The 22,078-nt window shown below is 37.8% G+C and overlaps 2 long non-coding RNA genes across 4 annotated transcripts; one reads left to right on the forward strand and one right to left on the reverse strand.

The window, feature by feature from the left end:
• Window positions 1-5,726: 5,726 nt before the first annotated feature.
• Window positions 5,727-8,046, reverse strand: LOC125575788. Of its 2 annotated transcripts, none has more exons than XR_007314376.1 (2): window positions 6,146-8,046; window positions 5,727-6,041 (listed from the first exon to the last, which is right to left on the reverse strand). It is a non-coding gene; the product is annotated as an uncharacterized LOC125575788 (long non-coding RNA). The 2 variants fall into 2 exon arrangements; XR_007314377.1 differs by having other exon boundaries at window positions 6,140-8,046.
• A 6,804-nt stretch (window positions 8,047-14,850) lies between these two features.
• On the forward strand, window positions 14,851-20,587 carry LOC106425521. Of its 2 annotated transcripts, none has more exons than XR_007314379.1 (7): window positions 14,851-18,777; window positions 19,058-19,116; window positions 19,238-19,319; window positions 19,582-19,722; window positions 19,840-19,891; window positions 19,994-20,037; window positions 20,129-20,587. It is a non-coding gene; the product is annotated as an uncharacterized LOC106425521 (long non-coding RNA). The 2 variants fall into 2 exon arrangements; XR_007314378.1 differs by having other exon boundaries at window positions 14,854-18,777; window positions 19,582-19,706.
• The last annotated feature ends 1,491 nt before the right edge of the window (window positions 20,588-22,078 follow it).

The following is a 22,078-nucleotide window of genomic DNA, read 5'->3' on the forward strand; positions in this document are numbered from 1 at the left end:
TGTAACTTTCTCGAGCTGCTTTCGGATCTATTGATAAATGAACTGGGTTTATTATTGGTTCATGCTATGGGCTCATATTTTTTTGTGAGGCCTAAAAGTCATTAGGGTATGCTTCCTTCCCGCTGGTAGCGCTCCAGCTTGGCTGTGCTTCTTCAAATCTCACCACCTCCGAACTACGCCTCGCCTCTGTAACACAGCTTCCGTTTTTGTGTGTCTATACCACTTCTCCCACTTTCTCGCATTTACTCCGTTAAACCATCCTTCCATTACGTCTACCTCTCCACTCTCTCGCGTCCTGATCAGCCCGATACGACGGAGAACGCCGTCAATCTTCGCTGCCAAGATTTTACTGTTCCGCTTCCTCTCCCTTTGATGTGTTTAAGAAATGTATACACTAATGGTTTTCAATCAACATACTCACTACATCATCTTAAATGCCTTTTTATTTCTTATCAAGCTCTCTTGGGGACTATATATATAGAAGATGAGAGAACTTTCATGCACATCATCTTCGTCCTTTCAGATTACTGAAACCAGTCAGCGTAAGAGACCTCCGAAAATGATCACAGATCTTCTTTATTTTTTTTCCTTATCCACCAATATTTTGCAATTAGGAATTGAGAATTAAAATAATTCTTTTGGCTATTTGTTTCATCATAACTTTTTTGAACACGTTCTTAACCAAAATCTATTGTTCTTTGTCAGGGAAACAAAGTTTGTCAAACTAAGATCTGCGCAAAAGTTCCTCCAATGAAAAATTCTTATGGTAAAATTTATGTGTGATTATTTTCCAATATGATGTGCTCTTCTCATGAATTAGGTTTGTGATTCTTAGCTTTTGTACTCGAACTGGTTTTGTGAAGGGTTTCTTCCAACTAATAGTTGCCAAGTTACAATCTTTCCGAATGAGGGGTAACCATCCCTACATCAAAATATCAGTAACTTTTTCTTCCTCATCTCTCAATCTGCAGTTTGGATTTAAAAGACAATGTTTGTGTCATTCTGATTGGTTTGTAGCCTGATAATTGCATCTTGAACAACAAAGAAACAGCTATGGTATAGAACCATCAATTTTAGAAGGATACATTGACGCTAACTGGATATCAGATTCTAAAAACTCAACATCCACAAGTGGATATGTTTTTACACTAGGAGGAGCAGCAATATCATAGAAATCTACACAACAAACAGTGTTAGCCAGATCCACCATAGAATCTGAGTTCATAGCCTTAGACAAAGCAGCTGAAGAAGCTGATAGTCAATCGGCTAAAGCTCGGGCTCGGAATAAACTTTACAATGGTAAATCTCGTCACATCAGAAGACGACATAAAACCATTAGACAACTTATCTCAACTGGTGTAATCACAATAGACTACATAAATCGACTGACAACCTAGCGGATCCATTTACTAAAGGTTTGCCACGAGATGTTGTTGCTAAATCATCAAAAAGAATAGGTTTAAAGCTTATAACGAATGAAGATGTTTGATTGCAACCCTACCTATCATGATTGGAGATCCAAGACGTAGGTTCAAAGGGAAAACAAAATCAAACAGAATCTAACCAAAGCACTTGAGACAAAGTAGTTTCTTCCCAACTCTTAAGATGATAAAAGTGCTAACTAATATGAGAAGGATAAGCATAAGCTTTTACTGATTCCATAGCTTCTAAAGAGGAGTATTACTCAATACTTATCATGTTCAATCACCTAATGAATTTCAAATGGGGTCGTTTCTAGGAGAATGATAATGTTATGTGTGAAATGAGGAACATCCCACATCGGGGAAAACAAGCTTGGGGAGTAATATATATATATATATATATATATATATATGTTCCCACCCTTGTCTTGGATTAAACGGCTCAGAGGAAGAGAGAGTTTCTGACGCGCGCCGTCGCCGCCGTCCGGGCGGTTTGGCGTGGGCGTGGGCTTGGGCTTGGGTCTTGGTGGTTAGCCTCCGGCCGAATAAGATTATTTTTGGACCAAGTTAAGCTCAACTTTTTGCCATTTAATTCCCAAAAAACAGCATGCATTTTATTTTGAACAAAACATAGTTCGTTTAAAAACAACACATTGTCTCTCTTCTTTACGATAAGTTTAAACGAGAAAAGATCTTGCGGAGGAAGTTTCGTACCGCCTCACCTCCGAGATCCTCGGTAGATTTCCCCCAACGTGCGCACGTGTTGCATTAGTTACGGAAAGTGGCTCATCTTCTCCTCTTTAAAAACTTGTCTCCTCCTTCATTTCTCATTACGTTTTTCACAGCAAAAATACCAGGAAAACTCCAAAGCGTAAGTCAAGAGAGCGTTACATAGATATTAGTTCGTTAGGGCATTCACGAGTGAAGCATTAATAGTCTCCCATGGTTTTATCCTGGAAATCGATATTCGTATAGTTCTGTCTCACTACGGAGCGAATATTAAGAGTTAAGGAAAGAGATTGTATCTCGACTCCATGTCCGTTTCTGAAAACGGTTTTCTTCTCAGTTGCTATTCGAGTTGAAGAATCGTTTCTTTCCTTAATATCTTAACTCTGAATTGCTTCTGTTCGTAAGCGTTTATCGGATTGAAAAAATGTTTTATTAAACGGTTTATTCAAGGATTTGTAAACGGTTCTAGAACGGTGTTTGCGATTTGCTTTATAGTACTCCAGCAAAACGTATCTTATTTATTTCATAACGATTTGCGGATTGCTTTGTAGCATTATCGCGAAACGTTTTTGATACATTCTTAAAACGTTATTAAAAATGATTCGTTTCCACGAACAGTTATTAAGCGAGTTTTTGAAACAATCTAAAAGTCTACACAAAACGGTTCTTCGAACGCTTTTAAGCAAATTTGCAAAACATTGTTCAGACTTATATCGATACGATTTGGTGTTTTTTTGAAACGCTTTTGCGATCTTCTAAAAACACCAAAAATGACAATCGATTTTAGACTATTACTTTTGTTTAAAATAATATGTTATTTGTTGAATGGAGTACTGGTCCGCTTTCATGTTTTCTCAACAGAAAAATGATGAACGATAACAACACCCCCATTGACACCACCAATGTCACTCAGACTCCACTCAACGCTGCATCAACTGATACAACGTGACAACCGCTAGAATCATCACAGCGTTGACCGCTGCAGAAACAACAACTACCCTTCCAGTGGATAGTGTTTCTGATGAAACTGCGCGCCGTAGCCTATTCGGTGATGGTCTTTATCAGACGGGTTCAGTTTCAGGAACCACAAGTGGTCCGGTGGCAGTTCAAACTCCTCTATCTGTACGTAACGTGTTCACTCAAGGAATGCCAGACAAGTTTGATGGCAAAGGCTTCAAAACGTGTGATACCACTCAAATTACCCTAAGGAGTGTTACTCTCATCAAAAGAGGTTCAGATGTATTACTTAGGGATCGAATCCACAAGGAGTTAGGGAACAATTAAATCTAGTGTTTATTAATTCTAAGGGTTGTAAATGTCTAAATGAAATAGCAATAGTAACAAGCGAGTAAATAATAAATGTAACTTGGTTGGAAATGATATTAGATGCAAGGCCACTATTCAGGTGTTGGAGATTATAATACCTATAGATGCCTAACTGTTGCATGCATGATATGTTAGAGCTCAATCGCTTAACTCAGTGATCAGCTGTCGCATGTACCACTGGTTAACAGACTAGATCTCGTGTCCCAACGGTTAGTATGCCGACAACGAGAGAGTGTCGATCGATGGTCTAATAAGACGTCGACCGATACACCTTTGCCAACGTCGATCGATTGTCAGTTGAGGACATCGATCGACGGGTTCTAGCCATGCATATGCGCGAGTATGATATGCTCTATTAAGATACTAAATTGGCGGTTAGCCCTCTCTAGCAGTCCTAATATGATAGATAGATGTCAGGATGGGATAACAAGGGTGCTTGAGTATGCCATCCTATGATCAAGTTCTAGTTAGCAAGGCTAAAGCAAGAAATGAATACAAATCTATCATGAATATCACAACAAGGCAGATCTATAGTTTGGGGCTAATCCCACAAACCTATCTGAACCCTGGATCTAATAATTGAACTACTCAGACATAGCAAAGTAATTCATAACAATAAATGAAAAGAAACTCATAGTATAGATGAAAAGAAATGGAAACAAGGAGTTCCAATCACAAGTGATCTTCTCTCCCAAAATGAAACTTGAAACAAAACTAGGTCTAGGAAAAGCTCTGTTCTCTTTGCCGTCAAAACACTTAGGCAATATATATTCTACTAGGTTAAAAAATCGTCAGGGCATTTTGGTAATTTGGCTTGGCCTTGGTTTTTGAGTCTGCTGAATCCAAAATGTCGCGTCTGGTGTCTCGACATCGATCGATGGTACTTGTGTACATCGATCGATATTAATCTTCATTTGTCGAGGCATCTCCTGATATCGATCGTCACACTGATGTGCATCGATCGATTGTTCTTCCTCTCATCGACCTCTACGTGGTCAGCTCGGGTGAAATGTCCTTTAAGCTCCAAAATGCTCCAAAGTCATAGCTTTACTCCGGAATGCACCTGAACCTGAAAACATACCTAGAAGAGTAGAAAACATAGATATATATATAATAAAATACTTATATACCATGGATAAAAATGGGTCAAATCCAAGGTATATCAACGTGGCAGAAGAAGATGATGTTCTTCTTAACAACATTAATGATGGACAAATTCATCCAGGAGGACAAGCCCCTTGTACCTTACGGGATTGATGATGTGCACACTCTCGCAAGTGTTGACATTTGAGTGCATTCTGACTTTGTCTATAAAGGATACATTTTGGGTCGCCTCATTGACCCATTATACCGAGTCTATTGTGAGATTCTCACTACAAATGAGCTGTGGAGATCCCTGGCCAAGAAGTACAGAGGTGAGGACGATGGCTGCAAGAAGTATGCGGTTGCAAAGTTCCATGACTTCAAAATGGTGTATTCAAAACCCATCATGGATCAGGTGGAAGCGTTTCAGCTCATTTGCCATGAAATCGCTGCTGAAAGAATGTCCATATGCGAGACATTCACAACTCTCAGCTTCAGTGAAAAGCTTCCTCCAAGCTATGCGGATTTCAAGAACTAGTTGAAGCACAAGAAGAAGAAGATGGAGCTTGAGGAGCTCATCATAAGGCTTCAGATGGAATCCAGAAACCGGACTGCTGACAAAGTTACTGCTAAGGAGCATAGTGTCAACATGGCTGAGCAGAAATGCAAAGGAAAGGCGCACACTCATTCTCCTCCCAAGCCTTCCAAAACTGTTGCAGCCCTGAAGACTTCTAGAAAAAAACTTCAAGAACAAAGACATTGAAAGCAATGTGAATGTGGAGAAATTCAAGGGGAAGTGTCACTACTACCACAAAGTGGGACACACTACAAGAAATATGTACATTGTTAGCGCGAGAAATATGCTATATTAGATGTTTGATAGCGAATTCATAAATGCTATGTATGCGGCAGCCATCATAAATACTCCTCCTATGATAGCGTTTTCTGAATGATACGAAATATACCGATACGATAGCAACACTTATATGATATTATTAACTTAACTATAGCATAGCTTCTGATACGTGTTATGATGTACATATAATGACAATGATATAATGCTATAACTAGAAATATAACAATTAAAAATTATTTTGAATATTTAATTAGGATTAATTAGTTAAAAGTTAAATAATTATAAAATTAAATCAAAAATTATTTTGTAACTGAAAATAAAATAAATTTTATTAATAAATTAAATTTGGTTTACAGATTAATTCTGGTTTACAAAACTAAACCAGAAATTAAAAAATAAAATCAGACCACTACAATTTAGGACACTTAACCAGACCTAAAAAACCTAAACCTAAAGAAAAAAACTCCTGCCGCCTCCTCCATATCCTTGTCCCTCTTCCAGCAGCCCTGAACTTTGATTCCTCCAGCCGCCACGAGACTTGTATACTCAAGCCGCCATGAACCTTGTTTCCTCCAGCCGCCATGAACCTTGCTTCCTCCAGCCGCCATGAACCTTGGCTCCTCCACCTATCTTTACCAAAAACAAAACAAAACAAAATCAGATTCGTAATAGAGCAACACAGAGAGAAGGAGATACACAGATACGAAGAGAGAGAGAGAGAGACGTCGACCGTGGTGGTGGTGAGACAAGGGGGAAAACAGTGGTGGTGAGACGAGGAGGAGACGCGGTGGTGGTGAGACGAGAAGGAGACGCGGTGGTGGTGAGACGAGAAGGAGACGCGGTGGTGGTGAGACGAGGAGGAGACACGGTGGTGGTTAGATGAGAGAGGCATTGAGAGAGATGGGAGAGAGGCGTTGAGAGAGATGAGAGAGAAGAGATATATGAGATATGAGAATGAGAGGTTAGAGTGGAGAAGAGAGAATCGGGAAAAAAAAAAGCAGAGAAGGAGATGATATGAGATCTGTCGTGAGAGAGGGAGGGAGGGAGAGAGAGAGAGAGAGAGAAAAAATAAAAATAAAATTGAATAAATCTCTACCTTTAGATCTAAGTTAATCCAATGGTTAAGAGTGTGATCTATGTATTTGAATCTGATTGGCCAGAAATTTTGTCTTTCTTTTTCTATTTTTATTTTTGTTTTGTTCTTAAATATTTGATAATTTGTTTTCTAAATAAATTTTCTTAGTTATATCTTATATAAAATTTTGTATTTTCGAGTTTATAATTTAAGTTTAGAGTTTTCTTTTTTGAACATAATAAGTTTATATTTATTTTAAGAATTGATGTTTAAGTTTGAAAATATTTGATTAATATCAAGACTATGATTTAAGATTTTGGATCAGAGTATGAAAATATTAGATTTGAATATTAGGTCTAAGATTTGTAGTTAAATTTTTCAAATTTTAGTTTTGAAGTTTATATTTAGAGTATTGTATGTATAGTAAAGTTTAGTGTATATGGAATATAAAGTTTTGAGTAAGGGGATTTGGGTTGAAGATAAGATCTAAAAGTAAAGTTTAATATTTTAAATTTTAAAATATAAGATTTTATGTTTAGATTTATGATTTGGGGTATAGTGTTTATGTTTATAGTTTAGGCGTTGGAATATAGTATTTGGGGTTTAAATTATGATTTGAAATTAAATTATGAATTTAATTTTAAGATTTAAGTTAAATTATGAAAAATAATAGAGTTTTAAGGTTTATATTTAGGGTTTAAAAGAATTTTAGGGTTTAGGGTTTTAAGCATGTACAAAAAAAATCGTGGCATTTCGTGGCTATTTTATAAAGACCTACAAAACATTTCGTAGCTAAATCGTAGCAAGAAAATACTCTTTATAAATTGTCTTTTTTTTCCTTCAATCTTTGATGATTTGTTTTGTAAATAATTTTTCTTACTTATATCTTATTTCAAAATGTATATTTTGTACTTTGGAATTTAAGTTTAGAGTTATTTTTTAACATAATAAATTGATATTTATTTTAAGAATTAATATTTAAGTTTTGAAATATTAGATTAATATCAAGATTATCATTTTGGTCATCATTTAAAAAGTTGTATGTTTACACAGAATGTATAATTTATGTTTGAAGTTATGATTTAGGATATAGAGATTGATTAAAGATTAAGGATATGTGGTTAGGAAATTATAGTTAGATCAAGAAGATTAAATTTTAAGTTTAATTTTAAGATTTGAAGTTATAATATAAAAAGATTATAGTTTTAAGGGTTGTGTTTAGGGTTTAAAACCATGTTTAAGGTTTAGGGGTTCAAATAGCTTTTCTTAGCATTATAAAAATGCTATTATAAGTCTTTCGTAGTTTTATTAAGCCGCTTAAATAATATTTTTGGCGCTTAAATCTAAATTTCCGCTAAGTATTGGTGAAATGATGATTTTATTTTTCCCGCTCACGTAATTCTTAAAATAGCATTAATTAAGTGCTATTTTAGGTTTTTCTCTATCATAGCGTTTATCTAATGCTATTATATAATACGGAAATTTTTAAATCATCTACGATAGCAGTTCAGTAAAACGTGCTATAATAATGTGCTATCAATGTAGACTTTTTTTGTAGTGACACAAGACTGTTGAGTGTCGCAGCAAGATCAGAGATGAGAAGCATCAAGCGAATCTCACTGAGGAGGATCTCGTTGCAATGGTGACTGAGGTAAACATGGCTGAAGGCAACAACCCCAAGGAATGGTGGTATGATATTGGGGCAACCATCCACATTTGCACTGATAGGGCGATGTTCAACACTTATCAGCAAAGCAAGACTCAGGAGAAGTTGTTCATGGGAAACACTGCAGTCTCCAAGATTGCAGGCCGCGGCAATGCGGTTCTGAAGATGACATCTTGATGTGAAGTCACTCTGACGAATGCGAAGCATTTGCCTGGCATGACGAAGAACCTGGTCTCGAGAACCTTGCTCAGAAAGAATGGATTCGCCACAAGTCTTGAGGTGGACAAGATCATGATTAGGAAGAATGGTATGTATTTAGGAAAAGGGTATGTAGTCCCTTTTTTGATGTAGTCGAAAGCTCACGCGGTGCGGCTCGTGTACCTTTATGAAAAAGACCTAAAGAGGGTGCGGGCTAAACTGGAGGATATGTTTGCTGAGAAGGAGCTGCGTGATAATCGTATTAAAGAGCTGGAGATCACCGTCGACGGTTTGAATTCCGCTGTTGAGACTCTTCGGGCGGAGCTTTTGTCGTCGTCTAGCCGTGAAGCTATCCTTCGATCTCAGATTGGGGATCAACATAATACTCTTGGTGCGAGGATTGATTACCTTGAAAGGAGTAGTGAAGATTATGCAGCAAAGGCAGTTGCTCGGGCTGTTCGTGAGGCGGTTGCGAAGTACCGAGACCGTTTGGACAGGGTGAAGGCGTACTTGGTTGATCAGCAACGTGTCAAGGATCTCGTCTTCAAAGAGAATCAGATGACAGGAATTGTGTCTTGCCTCGAGGCTTGTATTGAAGTAGGCATTCCGATTCCTTCAAAGAAGTTGAGGCTTCACCAAGCAGCTCTGAGAGAATATACCGATCTTCTGGATAATACTGATGTTGCGGCTTTGGACGATGATGATCTTGTTCTTTCTCCGCTTCCTCCTTCTCCTTAAAACTTAAAATTTTGAAATGATGTTTGTATGAGGCTACCTTCGGGAGTCGTTTTTAGACTTGTTTTGTTTTGAGGCATTGGTGCTCCTTTGATCTTTGCTTGTTCTAGGGTCGTTGGTGGTCCTGTTTGAATGACTTTTCTTTAAGTGGTTTATTTCTTTGCTCCTTTTCTATTGAGCTTCTTCTTATCTTTTTGCGAGATATGCTCGGCTTTTCAGGTATTTTTGAGGTCGAGACTTGGCTCGGTTTATCTCGTTAAATCAGGATTGATAATACTCGTGCGAGATGGGCTCGACTTATTTATTGAGTATTAAACCACCGACGATGCGGGTCTGGGCCCGGCATTTATCCCCCTAGTTCGAGTTTTTAGGTCGAAGTTAGGGAGTGTGGTTTATTTTGCCATTGCATCTATGGGGAACGCGTTTTTATCTAACACCTGGCCAGGGTGAAGATGTGAAATTTTCCGCTTGTTCGTAAAGCTCTTCTTAGGATTTTTTGGAGTTATGGCTGGACTCGTAAAACGAGCTGCCTACGTACCCTGTAGTGATCAAGCCATTCGTAGTTCATTAGTAGAATTTTTTTTTGTTGGCGTCGGCTAAGTAATAGTACTTCTTGAGGTTGACTTCATTCCATGAGCGGGGAACTGCCGTGCCGTTCATTTCCATGAGTTGGTAGACGCCGGGTCTGACTATTTTGGAGATTACATATGGACCCTCCCAGTTTGCTCCAAGTTTTCCCGCTTTCCATTCTTCCTTGTTCTCGAATGCCTTTCTGAGGACCAGGTATCCTTCTTCGAAACGTTTTTCCTTTACTCTTTTGTTATAGTACCTGGCGGCTTGATGTTGGTAGTTTTGGATGCGGATCAGTGATTGGTCGCATTCTTCTTCAACGAGGACGTTGTGGTTGTAGAGCCTTTTGTTGTTTCCCCTCACGTCTTCTGGCATTATTAGGCGCCTTACTGAAGTTATCGCGGCTTCTGCTGATGCCATTGCTTCCACCCCCATGACATAGTGAGAACGGAGTTCTTCCGGTCGCTCTTCTGGGCGTGGTTTGGTGGGACCATAATACGCCGTGTAGTTCATCGGCCCATAATCCGTTTCATTGCAGGAATCGTGGGGTCGATTTGCGCAGTCTGATTTTCAAGCTTGCGCAGAAGTCTTCAAAGTCGTTCGAAATGAATTGTGAACCGTTGTCGGTCACGATCTCGTAAGGCAAACCATGGCGGCATATGATGTTCTTCCAGACGAACTTTCTGACCTGTTCGTCTTTAATAGAAGGATATGCCTCGGCTTCCACCCATTTGGTGAAGTAGTGGGTCATAACGAGTAAATGCCGCCATTGTCTTGATCGAGGTAGAGGCTCGAATATGTCCATTGCCCATCTCATGGACAGGTACGGAGGTGCAGTCGCTTTTAAGTGCTCGGTTGGGGCATGTATTATTGGTGCATGTCGCTGGCACTTCTCGCATCGTGCTGCATGTCTTTGGCAATCCACTTCCATTGTGGGCCAGTAAAATCCGAGCTTTTTAATCTTCATGGTTAAGGCCCTGTCGGCTGAATGATTGCCTCCAGCTCCTCATGGGTTTCTCTCATCACATTGTCGACATCAGTGCCGTCGATGCATTTCAGCCACGCTCCTGTCGAATTTCTTCTGAAGAGGTTTCCATCAAGATGCATATAGTTTTCACAGCGGGATTTTAAACGTCTTGCCGCCCAGTTGTCTTTTGGGGTTTCTCCGTCTTCTATGTAGAGGAGGATTTCGGTCCTCCAGTCGATGTGCGGCTCATCTTCTTCCGGCGATTCCTCATTGGCTTCCTCGTCTTCTTATTCTAGACTGCGACTTGCTCGTTATTCAGGTTCAGGCTTGGTGTCATGTCGATGCTGGGTTGGTCAATGCTTTGCACCGGTATTATACGTTTCTGCACCGGTCGGAGCTTGATGCCAAGGCGGCTAGACCATCTGCCGACGTGTTATCGCCTCTTGGTATTTTGGTCAAGGTGAAGTTTGTGAATTCCTCCGCTAGTCTCTGGACGACTTTGAGGTAGGCATCCATCCGGTCATTCTTTGCTTTGTAGTCTCCGGAAAACTGCATTGCGACGAGTTGTGAGTCGCAGAAGGCGTCTATCCTCTTTTCTCCTATTGCTTTGGCTAATCTGAGGCCCGCTATTAATGCTTTGTATTCCGCTTCGTTGTTGGAAGCTGAGAATGCCAATCGAAAGGATTGTTCCAAGACTTCTTTGCTCAGCGATTCGAGGCGAATGCCGATTCCATGACGTGATGAGGATTCGTCTACGTAGAGTATCCAGGCGGCCTCCGGAGTTGGAATGGTAGTTTCTAGCTCAGGCGTTAGTTCGATGAGGAAATTTGCCAGTACCTGAGATTTTGCGCAGGTTCTGTTTTTGTATTCTATGTCATACTCGCTAAGCTCGACCGCCCATTTAGCCATTCGTCCGGACTGGCTTGGGCTATGAAGGATGTTCCGCAAGGGTTGAGTCGTCATTACCGAGATTGAGTGTGACCGGAAGTACAGGCGGAGTTTCCTTGCCGCGGTTACGAATGCTAGGGCCAATTTCTCCAGTGTCGGATATCGTGATTCGGCGTCGTCCAGTGCTTTGCTGACGTAGAAGATTGGCCTTTGCTCGCCTTGTTCCTCCTTTACTAGTACTCCCCTAACCGCTGATCCGGTGACCGACACATATAGATATAACGTTTCCCCCTCTTCTGGCTTGGCTAGGACTGGCGGCATCGTCATGTATCGTTTGAGCTAGGCGAAAGCTCTTTCGCAAGCATCGTCCCACTCAAATCGCTTATTCGCTTGGAGCAGCTGGTAGAAGGGTAGAAACTTTTCTGTAGATCTGGAGATGAATTTTTTGAGCTCCGCAATGAGGCCGGTCAGCCGCTGGAATTCTCTCATATTTTTGGGTGACGGTAGCTCCATTATGGCTGCTATCTTTCTCGGGTTGGATTTGATTCCTCTTTTGGTTACCATGTATCCTAGGAACTCCCCGGATGTTACTGCAAAAGTGCATTTCGCCGGATTTAGCTTCACCTCATCTTCGTTAAGGATCGCGAAGCACCTTCGCAGGTCTTCGACATGACTCTTCGCTCTGAATGATTTTACTAGCATGTCGTCGATGTATACTTCCATCGTGTTTACCAGTTGGTCTGAGAACATTTCGTTCACTAACCGCTGATAGGTTGCTCCTGCATTTTTGAGCCCAAATGGCATGACATTGTAGCAATAAGTCCCCCTTTATGTGATGACCGAGGTTTTCTCTCGGTCCTCCGGGTGCATCAGTATCTGGTTGTACCCGGCGAAGGCCTCCATGAAGGAAAGTAGTTCATTTCCCGCCATTGCTTATACGATGTGATCTAAGTGCGGTAATGGAAAGATATCCTTCGGGCATGCCTTGTTTAGATCGGTGAAGTCCACGCATACTCTCCAAGATCCGTTCTTTTTCTTAACGACCAGCGGGTTGGCGAGCCATTCCAGGTATTTGACATCCATTATGGAGCCGGCATTTGTAAGGAGCTCTACTTACGCGTTCACTGGCTCTGTGCGTTCTGGCCCCAGCTTTCTCTTTTTTTGTTTGACCGGTTTTAGGTCGGATCGACGTTTAGCTCGTGGCAGATGATGCGGGGATCGATCCCGATCATATCGGTCGTTTCCATGCGAAGGTTGAAACATTTTCTTTTAGGGAATCGATCAATTTGGCGCGTATGTCCGGGTTCAATTTGCTTCCTATTCCGACGCGCCTCTCAGGATGTTCGTCGTTGATCGTGACTTGTTCGATGGCTTCTCTCGGGGGTTCTCCCGTCCTGATTTGTTCTGTTCCAATCTCTGAAGGAGTCTCAATCTTATCTCCAAAAACCTCTCTAAGCAAAATAAAGCTTAGCCTAAACAGAAGCTGGAAAATAGATAAATATAGGATAAACACATCGAGGGATCTTTTTGCAAATATGAAAATTCTGAGACAAAGTACAATTCTTGAAGCTTCAATCGGCCATGTCAAACAGCATGAATGTCGACCGACACCAATGGAGTGTCGATCGTCTTGATATCAAAATATCAACTCCGACTTCTACTTTTCTGCAAAGCTACAAATTTTCTTCACTTTAAACTCTAAATGCTCCATAATCTCCATAATGCTCCAAAACGTACCTAGACCTGAAAAGACCTTAAAACAGACTCGAAACACAATATAAAGACTCTAAAAAGAACTTATACCATGGTAAGTGGTAAAAACCATGGTATATCACTTTAGTAGGGAGGGGCGTTTGCGTGATTGATATGACTGCAGTTGGAATTGGCGTGTCAGTGGTGTTAGCTATTAGTGCATCAATGGCGGCCAGAGTGGGTTGTCATTTTGTCGGTGAGATGCCTGGCCTTCCCAGTCTCCGGTGGAAGCCCTGTGTTTGCTCACTCCGCTGTTTTGGCTGGTGCTGCAATGATTTCTCGGTGGTCATGATCTTACTTCGTTCATTGGAAATTTGTATGCCCTATGGTGGGAGCCAATTGTTGAATGTCGATATGAGGGTCTGGCTTACAAATTATTTTTGTATCAAAAGAGAGGGGAAAAAGATTCCGTTAAATAAAGTGTGTATACAAGACAGAAAGTATGGATGAAAGTTAAACTAAGGAAAATAGTAGAACATATCGTCAAGAGAGTTAACTGGTCATTATTTTCTCTAGCCACTTTTGCGGATCTTCCATTCAATGCCTATTTATTAAAGCTTCTCCCTCCCATTTGTCCCTCCAAATTATAAACACCTGATTGCTGAATGATATTGCTCTATTCCCATAGTAGGGTATCAGAGGGTCTTTCGGCGATGTCATCCTTCTTTTTTCTACTTGCAATGGTTAGATTATATGAATCAAGTATGATCGGTTTTAGGCCAAAGTTTCCCAAACTCCTTTGTTGTGTTATCCCATCCCTCGTGATCGTGTTTTCCCCTTTTGGGCTCAGTCGTGGGTCTTCCAGTTTGAATGGGTCAGCGGTTTTTTCATCTCTGGGACAACTTGCGGGAGGAACCGAAGGCCCACCCTCCAACAGCTATGCAGTTATTTAAATAGAAATACCATAGGATAGCACAAACTATCCTTTTCTTAAAATAGTACAAATGAAAATTCTTAAATAGCTCTAATTAAAATTTAAAAATATTTTTATTTTATATTATTGGGTTTGCGTTTAGTGATTAGAGCTTAGTATTTTGGAGTATGTATAGGATTAGGGTTTAGAAGTTAGATTAATTTATTTAGTTTCTTATCAAATGAGTGCTATTTTCAAAATTGTATCATTAGGTGCTATTTTGATATTTAAAATATTATTTTAGATATTTGTCCTTATTTAATGCATCATTTTTATAAAATGTGAGATTGATATAATAATTTATTGAGGAACAAGTTTAATTCTATAGACAATACGATATTAAAAATATTAGAGCCATACAAAAAAATGTAGATGTGGAGAAACTTCTATGATTAGAACATCAAAGACAATTGAAAATCTAAGAATACCTTTCCACGTTGTCAAAATGACTAAAAAAAAGATTCTAATCATAATAATACAGACTGAATATTTTTGTAGGAATACAAATATGAGTTATGTATATCGAGTTTAAGGAGATAAATCATTTGTTTAAATAAGGGAAATTTTATGTGTAAAAAGAAAAAAAAACTATTGTGAATCTAATATTGGAGATATGAGAAGGACATACATTTTTTTGTCAACATGAGAAGGACATACATTAAATTTGAAAAATGAATATAGTCTATATAGAAGAGATATAAGATAGCAAATCCATTATAAATGGTTGTGAAAAAGACTTGGTGAGCTATGAAGCTTAAAAATCAATGTTTATATATTTTGCATGATTGCGTTGTATTCTTTTTTTTTGGCATGACTATGTAATATGAACATGTTAAGTAGTCTTATAGTCATGTACCAAATAAGAATTTCAAATATGTACTAATCATATTAGTGAAATAATGAAATAAAGAAGAACATATGATAAATAGCTGTATAAAGGAGTACAAACCACAAATCAATCCAAGATGTATGTGTTGCAGAAAACTAATTGTAATACCTAAAATTTAACCATTAGTTTACTTAGGTGGCTTGGTCGTTGCAAAATTCAAGTGACATTGATTTAGTTCTACAATAACTTCTTTGATATATTTCTTTTAAAACTTATGAGGTATTCTACCATTAAAGCATGCTGAAGAAATATGCCCAATTTATCCACAACGACAACAATGAAGGGAATCTTAAAGTGTGTACTCAGGTTTATTCATCGTACTTCTGAACATCATTTTCTTGATGATTTGATATCCTATATATATTTACGGCATGTGAATGTTATTTGGCCATCATCATCTTGTTACAATGCTAGTTTTGATTACTAAATTCATTGTTATGATGATAGAAAGAATATCGATTGTGACTCAAGCGAATTAGGTATTGTTACTGTTTAGAATCTCGTTGCATGAATTTTCATATGCAAGAGGATTATAGACATTTTTGTAACCTAATTGCAACTATTAATGTAAGAATTTTTAGAATGTTGATACGTTTCAGAAACTGGAAAAGGACTAAAGAATAATGGTACATTGCTTTTGTTATCGTTGACAGTAAGTTTAATCCCAAATATAGTTGAGATTTGACATGTTCTTTCTTTCCACCACTCTCATCAAGCGTTTGATTGTAAGAGATGATTATATTGATCATTGTTGCTGACGTAGATTTGTACTTCTAAACAGATGGCTTTGAGCTTGTCCTCAGCTAGCTAGATCATGTATTGAAGATGTTGATATAAAATAGAATATGTTGATTTCATAGCTTCCGGTTTCTGAACTTCATTGAGATTCTCGTCAATATCTACAATGCTTCAAACGCCGAAGAGTTTGTGAACATTGTAAAGATTTTAGTTGTCTAGTTGGAAAGTACAACACAAGTTCACAGTCCATAAAGGTTTGCAATGCCATGTAGAAAATAATAATGTAAATATATATAGATATTAGTCAATAGAAAAAAAATTAGCAAACAAATAAAAACTAACAATTAATTATGTTTTGTCTAGCAATACTTGATATTTGCTATATATAGGATCTTTGTAAGAATACATATAATATGTTAGAAATAGTTTCCATTAAGTTTTTTTTGAAACACAAGCATAACATATGTATGTACATTGGTTTTATGTAAATATCGCTTCTGTCCAGAACTTATATGGGAGTGTTTGATCAGCAATCATGGTTATTTCCATCTCCACCAATGATTGATCTTTATGTTATGCAACACCATTATGTTGAAGCAAATATGACACTGACTTGCCTCTTGATTCCACTGTCCTGAATAACTTGTTAAACTCACTCAAGGCAAATTATTCACCACCATTAGATCGAAGAATTTTGATCATACATCCTGATTGAGTCTCCACCATAGCCTTAAACCTCATAAACATTAAGACAGTTTTAGACTTGTTCTTGAGAAAATATACCCAAAGTAAATATAATATTCCACGAACAATAGGAAATATTGGCTTCCATAAAGTGAGATACTTCGCATTGGACCGCAAAGATCTATGTGACCAATCTCAAGTTTTTTTTTTTTTGGGTTTGAGATTCTTTTGGAAAAGCTTCTCTTGTTTTCTTTCCAAGTTTACATGATCTACATGTTTCCTTGTTGACTTGGAACTTTGGCAAACCATTTACCAGTTTCTTGTTTTGCATTTGTTGCGGCCTTGAATTCCCCACATTGCCAAATTTTCGATGCCATATCTCCATTGTTTCTTGCTCGCTATCATCGATGTTTCTTAGATCGTATCCGAAAACTTTTATGCTTCATTGGTATATCCTTTATATTCTTCCCCATAGGTTCAAATATTATGCTTCATTGGTATGTCCACAATGCTATCGAACTTCTTTGGGAGAGAAATATTATGCTTCATTGGTATGTCCACAATGCTATCGAACAGATTTTCAAGATCAATTAAGTTTTCGTTGAATGCTTTGATGTCGTCACCTTCGTTCATTCTCAAATCTTTGTACTCCCTCCTTATTGATTGTAACTTGATCAATCGTACTTGTGGTGTCCCTTGATATTCGGATTACAATGTTGATATCACTCAAATTACTCTAAGGAGTGAATTACTCTCTCAAATAAGAGGTTTAGTTGTAGTATTTAGGGATCGAATCCACAGAGAGCTAAGGCACACAAAAGATCTAATCAAAACGATTAAGCTAAGTTGATTTAGTTTAATTGTAAATTGCAGGTTTGAACAAAGTAGTTGTTCGTTTGGGTTGATTGAGGTTTTGACACTTAATTGGAAGTAGCTAGACTTAGGGTTTCTATTCAGGTAATCAGGATTATAGAGATATAGATACTAATCAGTTGTTTGCATGATATTAAAGAGCTCAACTTATAAGAACAAATCAATCAGCTTTCGCATGTTTAGATTTATCTATTGTCTAGATCTAATGGCCTCAACATTCGTATGTTGATCAATTAGAAAGTGTTGATCGATGATTCTAGAGGAATATCGATCGATACACCTTTCACGACGTCGCTCGATTATTCTATAGGAATATCGATCGACGCGCTTCTAGCAAGCTTTGCGCACAGGTTGATAATGTCTGCTAGAAACATCCCTCATCTATAAATTAATAAAATTCAAAAATTTTAAATAAAAATAATCGATCGACGCGCTTCTAGCAAGCTTTATAATCGACACAGGTCTGCAATAATAAATCGCTCTTTCCGGGACTTGAAACCTGGATTTCCTATATTCTGCAATAAATTGCATAGTCAGGAATTCGAACCCCAAACCTGGGTGTAGAAACCTTTAAACCTTAACCATTAGGCTACGGTGCTTCCACTCCGACCTACTTTGTTAATTCATTAAACACTTGATTGCATTTCCTCTTTCAACATTTAGTGGCGTGGCGTCTGTATAGTTTAATCACTTAACTTCAATTAGATTTTAACATCTTATCTATGAAAAGAGAAGTACCATTTTTATCTACCATAAAAAGTCATACTAGCCTTATTAGGTCCATTTCATTAATTATGTTTATTTAATTATTTACATTAATCTTTTAATATATAAAGATATTAATAATAAATCAATTTTAACTGTAAATTCAAATTTTATTTTTAGTTGTAATAAAACGTTGAGAAAAAATCTAACAAAATCTTTCTAAAATTTTAAAATATTTTATTTAAAATAATACCATTATTTTATTAACTTGAATGTTTTTCACGGATGTGCGGGTGAAAAATCTAGTTTTTGTTAACTTGAATGTTTTCAGTAATCTATCTATCTATAATAATAAAATAGAGTTTTCTCTCACCTCCTGCCTCCACATCCTCGAGGAGAGTGGGGCTTTTGCCGACACGTGTCAGCACACCAGGGTATTCTCTATTTTTGCTTCCTGCCGGTCTCTACATCTTTCAATCAAACTGGGCTTTTATTATTTTGGCCCAAACTTTTGCAAACCCCTTAAAAACCAAAATGGGATTAGGGTTCCCCCTCCGTCTTCCTCTGCGCTGTGACAAAAGCTCAAGTCACGATCCGATCTACATAACCTATGCACCATCCATAACTCAGAGGTTTTGGCAATGGCGAGATTCAACACCGGTAAATTCCCCACACCATGGAGGCAAGAGAAAATCATAAGCTGCATATGGTATTTGATCGTATTTGTTACCTTCATCCTTTGTTTTGGTTTAAGTGAATTATATAGCTTGAGCAGTAGCAAATATTGTTTCTTTCTGTTCTTTATATTTGGTATGAAATTGCTTTTGTTCTTTTGTAAGGTCTCTGGATCACTGATTGTTACCTTCTTTTTCGTTTCAAGTACTTCCCTTTATATTCGTTTCAAGTACTTCCCTTTATAAGAAATCTTTTGTTTGCTCTATAAATCTCTCCAAAACCATTAAATTGCATCCTTTATTTTTATTCTGCAGATGGTACTCCGAGAAGACTGTGTTGCTGAGTTGAACAATTACATAGACCCTCTCTACCGGTAACTCACCACTCTTCTTCTCTCTTTTTTAGCTCTATTCATGTTTAGTCTGATGTTCCTAATCAATTCATAAGCTCTCTTTCTGAGTTCCGGTTTTGTCGGCTCTCATGTATTCAAACAGGAGAATTTAGATCGAAAACTTCTGACTTGCATTTTGGAGGTTGATGGTAAGCTGAATCCATGAAAGTGCAATACCGAATCAGGTGCTTCAATTATACTATTCTACTTTATATATATTCACTTTACGACTAGAAAGGTACTTTAGGTTGTCTAATCTCTAAAAAACAATTAGCTTGAAGGCAGAGTCCTGGGCATAGTATGATCTATTTGAAAGTCATGTTACATACTCACATGACTGGGTCTAGATGAAAAGGATCATGGCACCATCTTTAACACAGATATATATAAAATATTTGGACTGCCGGACACTAACTCCGAACCGTTTTGTGGTGTTGATGAAGGCAGGGTCTTAAGAAAGCTGATTAGCAGAGCATACTTGATGATTTAAACAAGCAGGACCCAGGGTTCACACAGCCCTCTGTTTCAGGGGCAAGGCCACAAGTGGTTCCAACCAACCTGCACTGCCGCTGGTAATCACTAATCCGGGTACAGCAGCTGGATTTTTTTTATCACGCTGCTTTCTCAGCCTTCATTTAATTGTTTTTTCTAACTTTTGTTTCTCTCAAGTCAATTACACTTAATAAATATGCTCATGGTGTGCAGAATGTGTCGATTTTGGCCTAATTAGAGGTCTTCGTCCAAAATCACATTTTGGGTATGATATTCTTTCATCTAGAAGCTTTTATGTATTTTTGTGTGCGTTGTTCCTATTATGTGTGCATATGCCTTACTTTGACGTTTTTTTCCTTACTTTTAGGTTCAAGTTTGGTACCATGCATGCTGGTACTGGTCAGTAGGAAGGTCAGTAATTTCTGTTCTATTCTTCAAGTGTTGTTTTAATGTCAACCAAGACATAGTAATATTCTCAAAAGTGGACGTGTTTATATAACAGACTTTGGACGCTATAATGTTGTTAATGAGCTCGAGATTCTGAAACGGTCGACCATGAATCCTTTGGTGTTGTGTGCCACATCTGGCAGTGACCTACAATATAACGCAGTACAGTGGTGTTAGGAAACTGGAGACTGTTACAGTGACGGAGGTGAATGCCTACGTTCTGAACTCGCCCCTAAGAAGATTTACTGATTCAAAGGGGTCAGCCGGTCAGGAAACCCAACAAGAAAGGCCCGAAGAGCTTAGTTTCCGTCATGGAGCACTGTCATGAAACCACTCTATCGTTACTCCCAATGCTTAATATTATTTCTATAAATCTTATGCTATGCAAATAAGGGATTGGGCACTTAGGCGTTTTTGTCTCACTTCTAATTTTGATACTTCCTGAATTTTTTTGCTTTTTTAAATATGAATTCTTCTTAGTTTCCACATAAAATCAAATGTCCAGCCTTTGTTATTTATCTACTTACATTATATGCTGTACGTTATTTGTCAAAGTAGCCACCTTGACCGCACTAAGAATGAAATGTATCCAAAGAAAACCTAATATTTAAACATCTGACGCAACATGTTTCTTAGTAGCCTTGCTCTAATTCGTTAATGTTGCTATGATTTTAGTGTGTTAAAAAAAAATAGTCCTCCCCACAGCCACTACTACTATTTTATCCTACAAGACAACTTGATATTTTCCGTAATTCGCGTCAATATTTTCATCTCAGCTAATAGAATTTGCTTCAAAGTGCCACCTTGACCATCATCTCTAATTAGCCTTAGAAGAAAGTTTGTATCTCTATCGTTTACCTATATGGCATAACCATATTATGCAGAGAATGATAGATATAGGACAAACTTGAATGGAAATAAATAAAACCATAAAAGATCAATTTTATAAACAAATCGGAACATCTTTGCACGGAATACATGTAAAACAGCTCTCATGTTACATAACAACCCTCATGACAACAGTGTGGACAATAACATGTCATCAAATAACATAAGTAATTGATGCAACTTATGCTACTATTACAAGAAAGAGATAAAAAAAATTTGTACTTCAGAAAATTTTGTACTTCAAAAAAGAAATTTGTATTTCAGAAAAAAAATTTTGTACTTCAGAAAAACCATCTCCCACAAACAAATATGTAACTGAAATCCTTGAAATGATTGAAAATAAGAACTCATCAATGTCTTTGCCACTTTCCCTGAATCAATTCTTCTTTCTAGATAAATCAGACGAGAACTGCTAACCAAAAAAAAAAGAAATCACACCACTATTGGAAAACTATAAATAACATTTTCCATACCTCACGTCCAAGTGTTAATTTGCAATGTAAACACTAAGATACTCAACAATCATTGTGCTACACAAGTTATCGACGCTCCGCGCTTATCGCAGACAAACCACTAAATTATATTGTAACTCCTACTTCCTGATTCATATAATGTCTTTTTAAATTTCATGACCAGAGAAACATAAGCTGAGCAATTTTGCACGTTATAAAGTGCATCTGCCCTTTCTTTATGAACCATACGTTCATTACATCTTACAGATGCAAATATTCCAACTCCTCGTCATTTTTAGTAATTCGTAACAAAACACTAAGATCAAACCACTCAACTAAGAAGTAATGAAACCACCAGACACACCACACTTTCTGTGACAATTTATTTTGTGTAGAACAACTTCCGGCACAAGAATACTCTGTCTGATGAGGTTCATATGTGTACCTTTAATTACAGTGCATGCACGCACATCAATGTTAAAAGAAACCCAAAAGTCAATCCATCCTTGCCGTTACTAATCAAAGCCCCTCAGGACATCCATAAGTTGTACAACCGAGCATTTACTAAAACTCCATAACCTTATTACATCATCGAGTTGCACAGAAAAACAACATAGACTAGAAACTGTATAAAGTAATACCCCATAAATTAATACGCAATAAAT

Source organism: Brassica napus, chromosome A6 (genome assembly GCF_020379485.1).
Source record: "Brassica napus cultivar Da-Ae chromosome A6, Da-Ae, whole genome shotgun sequence".
Classification (NCBI taxonomy): Eukaryota; Viridiplantae; Streptophyta; class Magnoliopsida; order Brassicales; family Brassicaceae; genus Brassica; species Brassica napus.